Here is a 12,010-nt window from a genome sequence, read left to right on the forward strand (position 1 = left end):
GGGAAGAAGTTTTTGTCTTTTTTGAGACAAGCAAACATCACACTTAGTGCAATTAAATGATCTTAATGGTCATTGATATATGCACTGAACGGTATTCAACGGGCCAATGTTGTACTCCGTCATACCGAGCTTATAGCTATTGCTGAATATGTTGGTTTGTTGATCGTCCTCAGCGTCTTACAATTTTCTTTCCAACTTAAAATCATTTCTCGCGTAACTTTTCAAAACGGCCTATCTAACAATTCACACATTTCGAGTAAATCGAGCTTGAAGGTTGTGAAAATATATTTTGAAACTGTATCAAAATGAAACAATTTTTCCTTACTGTGTTGCTTGTAGAGGGAAGCAGTGTAATAAAGTTCAACGTAAGAAATGAAATTTTGTCAATTTATTTGGAAATTACACTGAAATCTATAAAAACATCAGATAGGACGTTTTGACCAAAAATATGTACATGGGATAAATCACATAGGTCGTTCTGTTTCAACAATTGTTACATTGGACATTCACTTCAGTCATTTTGTTTTAGTTATAGTAGCATCGGACATTTTGATTTGAGCACACAGCAAGCATGTTTTATTTCATTTTGTATCCACGTGCGTTGAACTGCTTCAACATTCAAGTTGAACTGCTCATTTTGTTGCAGTGTGATAATCGCAGGCACCAGCTGTGCTTTGTTTTGATTCATTTGAAGAAGGGACGAATGACCTTCGGGTTAAAGTCCCTCACAAACAACAACAATTTGATTCATTCAATGCCACGCCGTCACTTTTTTCTCTCCGTCTATTGTCGTTTTCGTTTTTAAACCTGGGTTAGTGTTAACCTGACTCCAGAATAAAAAAACGTTTTCAGGTTAATCTGTCAAACCGTGTGTTGGTGTGTGTGCCATCACGCGGAGCTTTCTTGTCAAACGTTGCTTCGCTATAATATTCTTGTTCAACCTGTGTTTGCCGTTTTTACCAAGCTAACACAAAAATACAATAAATATTATAAATATTATATTATTATGCAGTGCGGGAATAGTTATTACCCAACTGAAACCAGTGCTGTAAAGATTCATTACGCAACGCTTTCTCATTACGCAACTGTTTTAAGTTGCGTGAAGAATCATTAAAAAAAAATCAGAAATTGTAAAATTATGGTTTATGCATTCCGATACAATTTTTGATACCGTCAAGTGATCTTCTACGAAATTGTAAAAAATGTTGTACGTAACTCATTGCAGAACTCGATTTTTACAGCACTCAGCAAGCCTCGTAGGATAAATTTACGGTGCGTGCTGTAAAAATCATCATTCTGCAACTTGTTCCGTAAACTACTATTTCGTATCCGTTTCCAAAACTGCGCAAATCTCATGACAATAATTTCAGCTGTTGCTTTTTACAGGCGGAAATTTCGTCGAAACTAGAATAAAATAATTCTGTACTCAAATTGTATACAAATGCATATACCGTAATCCGGGAGCATATTGATCACATCGCAAGGCACGTTTCACAACTTTTTGTTATGCCATCCTTTGGAATCTCCATAACTCGATATCCAAGAGACCATCGACTTAAAGAATTATTGAGTTGTAGATACGGACACAATCCCAAAATCAAAGGAACAAATTTCTGTATTTCCAATACATTAATGATCACATCCTTAAGAAGGCAATATTATTTTGGTAAAAGTATTTTAAAAACTATTATTTGAAAACTTTTTTTTTTGTAAAATCACGTTACCTTACTGACAATCAATAATTTTATTTGTTAATGTTTTGAACTTTTATTACAACTTACAAGGATTTATTCCTCCAAACCTTCAACCTCCAAACAAGAACTAGTATTTTGAAATAAATATCGAGTTATGAAGACATTTACCTCTAACGTGACAGCGACTAGTGGAGATATCGAGTTACGGGAATATCGACCTAAGGAGAGCACGATGTAAAGAAATTCGAAGTTACCGATAAATCCATCTATTTATAGCATATATCGAGTTGTGGAGAGTCGACTGTAGTTCAAAATCATCATTAGATGTTTATAAAGTAGAAAATATGACATGTCTGTGATGTTAACGAAACATTAAACAACTAATCTGTAGACGAATTCCGGCGCGTATTTTCTTCGAAAAAAAAAAAAAATTCTTGCTGGTGAGTAATGGAAGAAAATTACTGCTCTTCGAAGAAATTGTTCGCCGGAATTTACCTACTCATTCCAGTGATCAATTTGACCCCGGATTACGGTACATACTACCTTTTTATCCATACCATGTAGTTCTCCACCACGTCGTTCATAAAATTGCCCACACGCTTTTGTTTAATTATATTTTTTTTCGAAATGACTGATAAAACCAAATCTGCACCTCACTGGCAGGAGTTTCGAGTTAAAATTTGATTCAGATTCTGATTCAAATAATTTGACCTCGGAAACAGCGAGCGTAACCGCAAGCACACAATTTTGCATTTTGGATGTTTTTTTGTTGGTTTGTACTGAAGAACAGTTCTTGTTGTTACAATCTTGACAATTCGTATGAAGTTGTATTGGTGAACCCAGTCAAGAAACCGTGATTTATCACAGTGCGAACCTATCGGTTTTGGGGTTGGAACTAGTGCGAAACTAGGTCCAACCTGAGCGAATAAAAAAACGTTTTGACAGCAGTTAGGTTGGAACTAGTGCCAACCTAGGTTGGAACTGAACAAAAACGAATTCGACATATGTGTCCTATGTAACAACAGAAGGAGGGGAAACGTTGAGCTGTACATGGGACTTTTTGCTTTCTCGCTGTTTCTCTCTCAATCTTCCCCCTCGTTTTAATGCTGGTTTCGCCCACACTTGTTCGTGTGTGAGTAGGGCGATGACATATTGCAGGAGTAGAGAAGGGATAAAAGGAGAGAAGAGAAAAGAGTCAAAGCTCTCTCAATGCAAACTATATGGAAAACGCGCTTACCTGGTATACTGAAGGCGAAGCAAAGAGGTTCAAAGAGATCTGTGGAAATCATTTGCTGCTTCGACGCGCAAGAACGCTAGTGAACGCTAGAAAAATATGATATGACTGCGCTCGTTTTTGGCGTAAATGGAGCACGGATCAGAACGTTTGCTAGTAAATTAAATCCACAAATAGGGAATTTTATAATTAAATGAATTAAGTTTTGTAACTTATCATAATTACAACTGATTTATTGATAAACTGTTAGCGTGATAAATCAAAATCCGGACAGGACCAATATCCAGACACTCTGGTGAAATTCAATCATTTCAATGTTAAATATCCTTCCTAGTGTGAGAATATTATTCCTACTATTAATGTTAACTATGTCAACAATAGTTAACATGAATTGTAACATGAATTGACATCAAGTTAGCCTTGTAAAACATTATTAAAGACAAAAACAAAAGTCGGTTCCGCTAGGACGCGTTTGCTTTCAAAATTAACGATAACCAAAGAAATTCTACTCAATGCGCCATCGCGTTTCGGCGATTCATCACGCGTTTGTTACGTGCTTATCATATGTGATTCATGTTCTGTAGTGATTTGTTTGTATTTTGTTCTCGGTAAAGTCAATAGTTTCGAAGAAATTAATGAAATGCATGTAATTCTGTGCCAGAAGAAGACTGTCCGGATACTTATATGTGTGGTTTCGAATCCTGACACAGTGTGTTAGGATACAATTTTTCAAAGTTCAAAAAGAAATACAACATCATAATTGTTCGAAAACCTGGAAAACTCATTGAATGTTGAACCGTTGTGATTTTAAATAGTATTAACTGAAAATGTTTGTAAGTTATGTGTAATTATTGGGGGAACGATGCACATATCACAAGTATCTTTTGAAGACTACAAAACCTACGTTTTATGATGTTTCTGTATAATCCAACAGAGGAACAACATTATTTTTACAAATCCATGAATCTTTGTATCGTGATATCAAGGTATGTTTAATGGTTTTTATTTTTTTAAAGAACAACTGCGATTTTTTGAATGTCCGGAATTTGATGCATCGTTGTCCGGATTTTGATTCATGTGTCCGGATTTATGGACACGACATGATGCAGAATTAACTCAATTTTCATTAAATTCATTGTAAATTTGGTGAAAATTATCAAGTTCTAACTTAAAAGCTATCATCTCAAAGTAATACATAATAAAATAACGATTAACCAATCGTATGCAAGCATTTGAAAATGAAAAACTGTTTTCGATCGAAATGGCATTTGAATATAAACAAGAACAGGGGTGAATAATATTTTGCTTGTTCAGCACTAATCTCTCTTTTAAATATCTAGATTTTTCAACAATTTTATTACAATCATGAATAATTATAATTCGTCAATCATCTATTCCTTATTTCTATTTGTCTTGTTTCCTGTATACATTTTCCTCATAAATCGAGATAAAAAGATGTCGAAGAATATGATCAGTTGATCATGTAAGCTCAGGCTTTGATTTAAAATTTCATCAGTTTGAACATTCACTCTTGTGTAATTTTCAGAGTACTCTTGGATTTATGTGACTCAATTTGCTGATTTGAAGAGCAGATTGTTCGCAGTTAGATGAGTTGACAGCAAATAAACAGAAATACAGAATGATAATACTGACATCTAAATTTAAAAAAAAAAAAAAAAATTCAGATGGACTTTCCATTGAAAATTGAAATTCAAGGTAAAAGCAATATTCTCCGTCCCAACCTCACCTCCCAAATAATCTATCCAGCCCAATGTGAAACAAAACAACGCCATTATGGATTCCGGGCAATTCGATCGGATAAACCTTAAGTAACTGTTTGTAAAACGCCTCAAAAAACAGGAAATCTTCCTAGAGTTCTTGATTACGATTGATATAAAGCACCAGTTCAATAAAATTTTGTGAAATACAGTGACACCTCCATGAGTCGATGTTCCATGACTCGATATCGACTCATGGAACCATACTAAAAACATAATTTCATGGTTACTATGATGGTCCCTAGAAGCAGCTTTCCAAAGAATTACTGTTCCATGACTCGATATTTCCATGAGTCGATGGTCCCTTCAATATCGACTCATGGAGATTTCACTGTATCTAGATATTTTGTGCAACACTATGGCTTACGTAAAACAAACTTGCTCCTTGTGGATCACTTGTCAATGCGGTATATAAAAAATCGACAAGGCATGTTTGATAAAATCTCAAACTATATTACTTAGTACAGACAGAAAGCGAGGATGTGAAAGAGGAGCGTACGCGTTGAAGGTCTCTCCATGCATGTTGTATGAAAATCGCGCTTACCTGGCATACTGAAGCGATGCGAAGAGGGATGGAAAGTGTGATCAAGCGTGAAAGCAGTTCGTATGGTGCTTCGACGCGCGAAAACGCTTGAAGATAATTTGAACTATTATTGGCAGCACTAATATTGCGCGTGAATTTCGAACTGATGAAAACAGTTGGGAGTAAACTAAATTAACAAACACAAAAGAAAAGTTCTTTTTTATATTTGAAAAAAAAAAAAAATGTGTGCTTTGTACCACTGAACTGATCCTATACAATAAAATTCCCCAACTCAAAATTATCACTCGGCCATTCCGTAGAAAAAAAAGAAAACCACAATGTTCCATGACTTATAAATAAGAGAGTCGATTTTTTATCAATCATTAAAACCATAGCTTTTACTTTAATAAAACGGGAAATTGCTCTCAAATTTGATCGATTATTACTCGTTCGGAAAATCAATATTTACTTAAAAATTAACTGCAATTGGAACCATTCGTGATCTTGTTTATAATATCGATGATTCAAGCTTAGAAAAGATTCCCATAAAACATTTACAGTACTCGTAGAAAAGGTATGCAATTAACATACTTTTTCATTCCATAGATACAAACATGATATTATATCTATAACTAGTGTATTGTTTAATCTTCCAGTCGTCGCGCGGTTCACCAGAAGTTTAATAATTTAATTTTGTGTGGAAAAAGGCATTCAATTTCAAAATTCTCGAAAATTATAACCTTTTTTGAAAAAATATTCGGTAGGCTTGATAGATATCATTTTTTAAATTTCTTTATAAGTATCATTTCAAATATTACATATATTTCTTCTGTGTGTTCTGTGTTGAATTCTCTGTGTTTTATTTTGAATTCTCTGAAGAGCTTTCTTCCTGGTTACAATTACAACAGCTAGTCCATATTGGTACAGCATACAACATGGTTGGCCTGAAAATTTGTTTGCATATCAAAAGCTTGTTCTTAAGACAAAGTTTTGATTTTCTATTAATAATGGGATAGAGACATTTTACATATTTGTTACATTTGACTTGAATGACCTCAATGTGATTTTTGAAAGTTAAATTCTTATCTAGCATGAGCCCTAGATACTTACCTTCATCTGACCAATTTATTGGAACCCCTCTCATCGTGACAACATGTCTACTTGAAGGTTTCAAATAAAGAGCTTTTGGTTTATGTGAGAATATTATTAGTTGAGTTTTGGAAGCATTAAGAGAAATCTTCCATTTTTGCAAGTATGAAGAAAAAATATCCAAACTTTCTTGCAATCGACTACAGATGACACGCAGGCTTCGTCTTTTGGCTGAGAGGCCTGTGTCATCCGCAAGATTTTTGACATCCCTGAGTTAACTCAGGTAAGTCAGATGTGAAAATATTGTATAATATTGGTCCCAAAATGCTGCCTTGGGGACACCAGCTCTTACAGGAAGTCTTTCAGACCTGGAGTTCTGATAATTAAGCATAAGTGTACGGTTTGACAGATAACTTTGAATTATTCTAACAATGTATGTTGGAAAATTAAAGTTTTTTAATTTTACGATCAAGCCTTCAGTACTAAACACTGTCGAATGCATTTTTTATATCTAGATAAGCAAGACCAGTAGAATAGCCTTCAGATTTGTTGGAACGAATCAAATTTGTTACACGTAAAAGTTGCTGAGAGGTCGAATGTCCATGGCGGAATCCAAACTGTTCATTGGCAAAAAATGAATGTTCGTTGATGTGGGCCATCATTCTGTTCAAAATGACTTTTTCAAAATGTTTACTGATGAAGGAAAGCAAACTGATTGGACGATAGCTGGAAGCTTCTGCAGGATTTGTGTCTTGTTTTTAAATTGGTACAACCCTAGCATTTTTTCATTTGTCAGGAAAATATGCTAATTGAAAACATTTGTTAAAAATATCAACTAAGAATGATAAGCTACTTTCGGGAATTTTCTTGATGAGGATGTAAAAAATTCCATCATCGCCAGGAGCTTTCATATTTTTGAATTTTTAAATAATAGTACTCATTTCTTCCAAATCAGTATCCCAGGAATTTTCGAAAACGTTCTCTTGAATGAGAATATTTTCGAAGTCCATTTTGAAGAACTTGATTTTCTATTGGACTAGTAAGTCCTTAATTAAAATTGTGCGCGCTTTCAAACTGCATAGCAAGTTTTTGAGTTTTTTCGCAATTAGTTAGTAGTAATTTGTTTTTTTTTTTTCCAATGCCGGTATTGGCTTCTGAGGTTTTTTTTTTCAAAATTTTAGATAATTTCCAAAAGAGCCAAGGTACAATTGAGAAATTTTATTTTCAAATGGTTTTGTTTCTTAATTGAGAAAAACGTTTCTTGATTTCTTCCTGCAAATCCGGCCATATAATTTTCATAGCAGTATCGCGAGTGCGTTGAAATTGCCTTCTCCTCACGTTTTTTTAAGACGGTTTATCATCATAGTCTATAATCACGTATTCAAATTTTACTTCACATTTCGGAACTGCAATGCTCCTGGCTTCAACAATGGAATTCGTTAAAGTTTCAAGAGCATTGTTTATATCAAGTTTTGTTTGAAAGAAATGTAAACAGATTAGAGTCAATTTATGTTTCATATATATACCAGTCGGCTTGATAGCTATCATCATTATACACAACCATTACCATATATGTTTTGATTTATTTTTGTTCTCTTGAATTAATTAATTTAACTTTTTAGTAGTTGTTTTGATAATATGTGATAGTGATTCATATTTAAAAACTATGTCACAAAAATCTATTCATTGGTTATTTAATTAATGTAGTCAATCGTGTATTCAATCAGATTAACAACAACTTATTTATTCTGTTATATTTTTTCCAATTTTTATGTTGTACCATGCCCACACAGTTACGGATCACCCACAGTGACGGATCACTTTGGCGTTCAACATCGAATAACTTGCCTAAAACATAAACGTTGACGTAAAACATATTTTTCCCATGTTATACTATTTGTCTTCTACCATTTTTAATGTCAAGCACAACATTCAACCGCTAAATAACGGTGTATTTGACAAATGTTTAGTTGGTACCACACAGCTATCATTGTATGGTCGTTTTCTGTAAGAAGTGCCGTCAGCATTCATAAGCTCCCACAGGTGGTAAAATTCAAATGTTATAGCATAAAGCATGCTTGTTCGCTTCGATTCAGTATGAATTCATCATTGGAAAACATTTTTCTTGATTGTTGATTCTAAATACCAAATATTAGCACTACTAACTAGTGATGATTGTTTACCATGGTTATGGATCACATCCAAAGAATGTAGATTTCTGCCATTTCAAGCATTGGATTCGACATTTTTAGACAAAAGCACTAAGGATAAAACTAATAAAACATCTAGGTTTGTCAATTTCGTTTTTTAGCAGACAAAAATGGGTGGAAAACTTGGTATGGAGCGAAAACAGTTCATGTCTCAGTTACTACAATGCAGTATCACAAAAAAGGGCATTTTACCGTTGTTTCCAGCACTAATACTGCTATTTTTTTGCAGTAATATGTGACACATTGTTAACTTTCGTCAAATCAAGCAAAACAGATGCATTGAGTTGAAAATCTCTTGATTTTGCGCACTGATCCGTAATGTGTCACAATTTGATCCATAATATGAAAATTGATCCATAATATGGTTTTCAGAAACCGATACAATTTTTAATTTTTATGCAATCCTATGTAAATATTACATTCAAAACAGTTTACTATATGAAGATCCAATTTGAAACGATACAATTCGTGCTTTAAATTACGTTTACTATGTAGTTTTATTGAATTTTATAGGTTGGACTCCACACTATTTGATCCATAACTGTGGGGTCATGGTATATACTCTGAATGATAGCCTATGATTGCTATTTCTGCTTGTTTCATCCAAGTTGTAGGTTGGCCCTACATTGTAATTTCTAGCGGACTTGAGTGCGGATGATGACGAAAAATAAACATGCTTAGTGATTTAAATGGTTTTCTTCGCACGCCATCGAGAAGCAGTCTTCCTGCTTGATGAGAAATGATTTTAACAAACTTGCTACATTCTACAGAGTCGCCTTTACAGGCCTCTGTTGATGCGAATGGGACATGGGAAAGGAGAAGAAACCGAATAAAGCAGCCGTGCGCGCTCTCTCTCTGGTCGCAGGCAGCATGCTGTTGCCGAAGCACAAAATCAATGAAAACACGGAGCGCATTGAAACTCTTTCGAAACCTCTCCCAGTATGCCATACCATTTTTACCTCTTCTCTTCTCTTTTCGCCAACACTTCACTTCACTTCTCTTCTCTTTCGGTATGCCATCGGCCTTACCCACTGCACGACGGGTGGTGACGACTGTGTTGCATTCGGCACCAGCCGTCGGCGCAAACAAGAAATAGCGGTGGGAAATGATGACGATGACGGCGCCGTCGATTGTGTTGTAGGAAACCAATGCCAAACAAATCTCGCGTAACTTTTCAAAACGTCCTAAGTAACAAATCTAAACAAATCGAGATTATCATTGTAAATCATTTGCGTTGCACCACTTAGCAGCACACTAGAACATTCGTTCTGATATATTAACAATAAATTAATCTATTAAAAGCTTAACAAAATGACCAATGTTCAAAACTGCATCGCTTTTAATCAATAGGGTCCTAAAGCCCTGTCCCGATTTTAGTGCCAAACGCTTAAATTTAGGCCAAAAACACATGTTTACTCGATTTTCTAATGTTTTCCGTTGGTTTAAGCCCAAAAAACATTTTTTTAGATTTTGTCACATCCTTTGGCTTAAACTCAAATTTTGGGCGTATTTTGTTTTCCGTGTCCCTTACGAAATGTCAGATAGGAACAACCTCAGTGGTCGATCCAAAACCCCTGTGGTGTTTTTGTCGACTAAGCGAACGTCAAACATGATCAAAAGTGTCAAGGTTCATTTATGGACCAAATTTTTAAATTAAAGTTTAAACATGATATAGCCATTATTTGAGCGGGAAAAATTGCTAAAGTAGTTACAGTAACATGCTTTTTCGTGTTATTAAATAAAAACAAGATTTCATTAAAAATTTTAGGACCCAATTGTTACATTGGACCTTTGATCAGAGAACCAACCACATGTCCTATGTAACATTTATGAATAAACACGATTCTAATGTTACATTGGACATTCCTGAATAAAGCTTTGGAATGGAGTTTATAAGGTAGAATGATTTGTAGAAGCGTGTCTGAGACACTACTTAGATGTATAGAATGCCATAATAAATGCTTCACAATCATTTCAGTCGATATTTTCAGAGTCGAACTGCCTCGCAAAATTGAAAACGCTCAAGTGACAAAAACAGAATGAGTTACACAAAACTGTATTTTGGTCTTCTTGCCAAACCATGTTTTACCGTTTCGCTGGATTGGATCAGCTGCAACTTCTCTTTTCATATTATTAGCGCATTGCGTGCATATAGGGGAATGATATTGAGCACAAGATTGAGCATCATGATGTCATTGTATCAATCTGATTCAGATGCATGATCGATCAAGCATATGAATATGCTTCCCGGCAGCAACACGAGCAACGTACATGCGCGACTTGCTCACACATATTTTCAGAGCGATCAATCCCCGAAGGGAGGAGAAGCTGTATGTATTTGTTAGGCGTGGGCTCCTTTCTCAAGTTCCTACAACAAGATGGACGGCGTCGTCATCGTCATCATTTCCCACCGCAATTTCTTGTTTCAACCGACGGCTGGTGCTGATTGCAACACAGCCGTCACCACCACCACGTCATGCAGTGGGAAACTCACACATGATCATGTGGGCGAAACCGTTATAAAAACGGGGGGAAAATTGAGGGAGAATCAGTGAGAGAGCAAAATGTCCTACATACAGCTCAACATTTCCCCTCCTTCTGTTGTTACATAGGACACATAGACGGAGGGAAGAAGTGATGTCGTGGGATTGAATGAATCAAAACAAAGCACAGCTGGTGTCTCCGATTAGCACACCGCAACAAAATGTCGATATTTTCAGAGTCGCTCTGCCTCGCAATATTGAATACGTTCAAATAAATAACAAAAAGAGAACGAGGTACACAAAACTGTATTTTGGCACGGCAGCAACACGAGCAACGTACATGCGCGACTTGCGCACATATATTTGCAGAGCAATCATTCACCGAAGAGCGGAGAAGCTGTATGTATTTGTTTGGCATTGGTTTCCTACAACACAATCGACGGTGCCGTCATCGTCATCATTTCCCACCGCTATTTCTTGTTTGCGCCGACGGCTGGTGCCGAATGCAACACAGTCGTCACCACCCGTCGTGCAGTGGGTAACTCACACACGAACAAGTGTGGGCGAAACCAGCATTGAAACGGGGGGAAGATTGTGAGAGAAACAGCGAGAAAGCAAAAAGTCCCATGTACAGCTCAACGTTTCCCCTCCTCCTGTTGTTACATAGGACACATAGACGGAGGCGAAAAAGTGACGGCGATTGTTGTTGTTTGTGAGGGACTTTAACCCGAAGGTCATTCGTCCCTTCTTCAAATGAATCAAAACAAAGCACAGCTGGTGCCTACGATTATCACACTGCAACAAAATGAGCAGTTCAACTTGAATGTTGAAGCAGTTCAACGCACGTGGATACAAAAAGAAATAAAACATGCTTGCTGTGTGCTCAAATCAAAATGTCCGATGTTACTATAACTGAAACAAAATGACCGAAGTGCATGTCCAATGTAACAATTGTTGAAACAGAACGAACTATGTGATTTATCCTATGTACATATTTTT

The sequence above is a fragment of the Aedes aegypti genome, chromosome 3 (assembly GCF_002204515.2).
Source record: "Aedes aegypti strain LVP_AGWG chromosome 3, AaegL5.0 Primary Assembly, whole genome shotgun sequence".
Taxonomy (NCBI): domain Eukaryota; kingdom Metazoa; phylum Arthropoda; class Insecta; order Diptera; family Culicidae; genus Aedes; species Aedes aegypti.